Raw genomic sequence first — 4,269 nt, 5'->3', positions numbered from 1 at the left:
AGAATAGAGTCAAAAATGAATGGGGCCCTATGGAGCTAGACAGCTAAAATGGTCTATTTCACCCAATGATACAGTAAGTAAGGGGATAAGGTACGTTCTACTCTGTTGTGATGCAACGGCGGGGGGCGGGACATCGCCATGTTGGCGGCGGAAGTAGGGAGTAGAGTGCCTTTTTCCATGCTTCTCTATGTGCGACTTAAAGCAATGTACCTCCGAAGCAATTCATGCCATGGATGCTCTATTTCTTTCAACCGATAGTTTCCCGTCCCTTTCAAACCACCCTGGTATTTTTTTTGGACTGACCCCTTGTTTTAGAGTGCTATTAAAATAGTTTAAATGACCAATGAGTGCTGTTATCTGCGTTGATTGACAGTTGACATTCTTTAGAATTATTTTTTTGATTGACAGGGCGTCGTCAAGGAAACGTTCAACTCAGTCAGTCCCGCGCCGGTGTCGTGCGCCAGGAAGTCCCTCCAGGGAAGTCCTTACTTTGAACAACTTCATCACTTTGATGGATTATTTCCATTGATTCACTTTCCCCATACTTTGGTCTTGTTGTGCCTTTGGATATACTAATCCGTATTATCTCGGAAGCTCTGCAGTTTTGGTAAGTAAAATGTAAGAAAAGTACAAGTATGAGCTCTCAATATGTGGCTGTTAAAAATGACAAAATGACTGAGGTGTACGATATGCTAGCTGTTATTAGCTCTTGTTTCCTCAATATGTAAATAGAGCTCTAGCTGTGTTTGGTCTGTCGATTTGTTAAGCAACTTAATTCTAAGTTGAATGTCATTCGTATTCTGACCAAAGCGTGTATGTTTTTGGCGTGCATCCGGTGTGTGTACACACCTCCCTCCGTAATCTGTAAATAACTCATCGTACTCCTTTCAACGTCATCCTGGTGCAAATATATTGCTTTCTGTAGCTAGCATGCATGGTCGTGTGTGTGATTTCACCAGCTTCTAGCGGTGACTCGGAGGAGAGCTAAACGTAGTCCGAGAACAATATAAACAATTTGTTTACCGCATTTCGAGCACACAGACAACCCAGAATTTCCCCTGGCACCACTCAACTACAGGCCTGTTCAAACAAGAATTCACCACGAGACGTTGTCTGTTGTTTACATACTGTAGTTCTCTAGGCAATGCAAGGACCGTCTGTCCTTGCATTGCCCAGCAGCTAAGACATTCAATGCTATAGCACTTTAGGGCTTTTGAGTAAAAATTCGCCTCATTAGAACCAGTTCTATAAGGACTGATGGGACATCGGATGTCATACGATGCTCTGTCTAGTCAGTTTTTGCTGTTCACTAAAACATTGCGATCAATGCCACGTCGTCTAAATGGAAGCGGCTGGATGTATTGCGTTGTGTCGTTTGATAAGGTGTGTATCCTGCTTGTTTTTCAGAGCACTTAAGGAGTCGGTGTGACTCTCTTCGCTCAGCATCCAAACCGTGCCACCTCCACCAACAGCCAGAAGATCATCTCGGCATCACAGCTGTCGATGGGGCATTGCGTTATCACTACCACAGCAACGGTTAGTAATGTGTCAAACATAGCCTATACCTCTACTAGTGGTATGACACTGTCAAATGTTGCATGTGAAGTGAAATGCCTTGCCATTAGCCTATATATTCCTGGGAACATTGTGTGTGCCTCATTTGACTTATCTGTAGCTTATTATGTTATAGAGGTGCATTCCAGTGAGATTTCCACAAAGAAAAGTGTCAAGATAAAAACAGATGCACCATGGACCCTTTCCACCTCAACACCAGTCCAACAAAGGCCGGGTAAAACTTCCAGGTTAGAGGAGGAAGAGGATAGCATCACAACACCAGCTGACCCCTTGATATCTGGCATTTGGAGAAAGGTGAGTGTCTTGAGCTGATCAATATGTTTATAAACAGAATGTTTGGATGCATATAGCCCTACCAGTAACTTGCTTTGTGTGTCGTCTGATCAGTGTTCAGCAAGTTACTGAAAAGCTGCAATACATTACCGATTACACGTAACTGACATTTTAAAATAATCCCTCACATCATAATATTACTAAATGTATGTAGGCCATTACACTGATTTCGCATTACTTCAGTTACTTTAGCCAAAATAATTGCCAAAATATGGATTTGGTGATTTACAAAAGTAATGCATTACATTGTGGTTTCCAAACATTTTTCCATGTGCACCCCTTTGTTCATTTCAATGTGGTTTGTGCAACCCCTAAGTGATGGTCCTCTTGAGGTAGGCCACGCACCCCCAGGGGTGCTCACACCCCAGTTTGGGAAACCTGGCCGTAATTAATTACTTTTGTAATGTGTTACCCCCAACACTGCGTTTGATTTGGTGCATATTGTGTTTGTCTTTCAGAGCACATCACAGTCTGTGTGACACCCCCTCGCTGCACGCCAGCACCCAAACCAAGCCACCTCCACCACCGGTCAGATCATATCGGTATGCACAGCAGTCTGAGGGGACATTATGTACATATCAATATATCAAAAACATACCTAGACTAGTGGTGTGAGACATGTTATGTGCTTGGGAAGTGAGGTGCACTACTGCTGTTCTAAGCCTTAGCTCTCTGCATGGCTAAGGGATGGTACGGTCATTGGCACTCGATGTCACATACGCTGCCTACCCTTGGCCTACATATTCGTGAGAACTTTGTGTGTGCCTTATTTGGTTGCTGAAAATCAAGTCTGCACACTAAGCTCCCATTTCACTTATTTAGTGTGATGGTATGATTCTAACATTAATTATTTTGCTATTGGATTTGTGTTTATTGTTACAGCTGAAGATGTGTACAGTACGCTCCTGCCTGCATCCTACCACCACAAGTTCACCCCAGAGGATCTGCTGTCGACAACCATTGTGATATCGTTGCAATTATGAAACACACTTAATAAATGCTAATACATCACATCACACACACATTTTGTTTCTGAATTGTTTTTCAATATTGGTAACACACTGTTGTTACAACATCTGTTTAGGTCAGGTGGGGAACCATGTCAAACCATGTTTACCGCCCCCTCGGGCCATCTTATCCTCTCCCCAATATAATTTTTAATGTTGTACAGCTTCACGTGAAATATGACATATTTTGTAAAGGCATCTTAGAAATTACATCAGCAATATAATTAAGTTATATTTCTAGGTACCAAGAGAAGGTGGGGTCTGTTGTAAAGCTGGCCACCTTCAATATAGGCCAAAAAAGCTGGGGGAAATCCTGTTTTTGTTGTTCATAGTACGGCCCTTGGAGGACTTACATGGTTGTTGAAGGACTTTGAAGTGGCCCCTCAAATGAAAAAGGTACCCTACCCCTGGCTTAGACGAATGGCCAGACAAATGTTAAGAATTGAAGTAATGCATTTCTTAGAAGTGGGAAAGAACGTCTACATAATGATTTGCACGTTTAGAAAGCACATGTAAGAAGACACTGAAGTCAAGATTTCACTTTAATCTGAATTTCAAGTACTCAAAATACCAGATGGTGTAATGGTCATACTGTATTACCTGTGCTTTAACTAACTGAAAGGTTTTGGGTTGCCTACCGTTTACTTAAGTAATATGATTTAAGAATGAGAAGGGTTTTTTTTTATTCTGAATTTTCTCGAAAACTGGGGGGAGGGGGGTCATGACTGCTTGACTGCAATCTTCACTCTGGATGACTGCTTGACGATGAGGAGCCTTTCTTCAACTTCCATGGTTTGTGCCTGTCAAACGGAAAGGTTTAATTAATTGTTTTGCACGTTATTTGTAGAGGGATTTAATACCATCAGCTGTGCGTAAATATGCTAAATGTCCGTATAGGGGGTTAACTTGGTGTGTCAGACAAACATTCCTAATAATATTTAACGTCAATGGTCGCAGATGTTAAAATATTCAACGTGAAACTGAACATCCAAGGGCTCTCGCCTGCACAACTTCAATGATGCTACTGAGATAGGGCCTACATTGCAGACTTAGATAATAGTTTTCGGCCAAATAATACGAAGACCCCAAATGGCATGGGCTATATGCACTTTCCGTGTACAGTTAAGTTTGCAACTATACAATGCCGTTACAAGGTGCTGAAGTTAAGTAAGTTAGATCTAATGCCATTTGGCTTGCTCAGGTTAGCCGCTAAGTTAAATAATATTACCGTATGATGGTTTCATAAGCCCTCTCAAGATTTCGTTGGCCCTAGTACCATTTCATACATATCTATTGGTATTCTCCACACTTACCGATCTCCAGTTGTATTTCAACTTGCGTTGGTGGTTTTGTG

At 41.9% G+C, this 4,269-nt stretch overlaps 1 long non-coding RNA gene across 1 annotated transcript; it reads left to right on the top strand.

The window, feature by feature from the left end:
- The first annotated feature begins 2,378 nt into the window (after positions 1–2,378).
- On the top strand, positions 2,379–2,920 carry LOC134460635 (uncharacterized). Its single transcript, XR_010037132.1, has 2 exons — positions 2,379–2,450; positions 2,791–2,920. It is a non-coding gene; the product is annotated as an uncharacterized LOC134460635 (long non-coding RNA).
- The last annotated feature ends 1,349 nt before the right edge of the window (positions 2,921–4,269 follow it).

Source organism: Engraulis encrasicolus, chromosome 2 (assembly GCF_034702125.1).
Source record: "Engraulis encrasicolus isolate BLACKSEA-1 chromosome 2, IST_EnEncr_1.0, whole genome shotgun sequence".
Taxonomy (NCBI): domain Eukaryota; kingdom Metazoa; phylum Chordata; class Actinopteri; order Clupeiformes; family Engraulidae; genus Engraulis; species Engraulis encrasicolus.
Note: the sequence above shows the minus strand (reverse complement) of the source record. Positions and strands in the feature narration are given on the sequence as shown.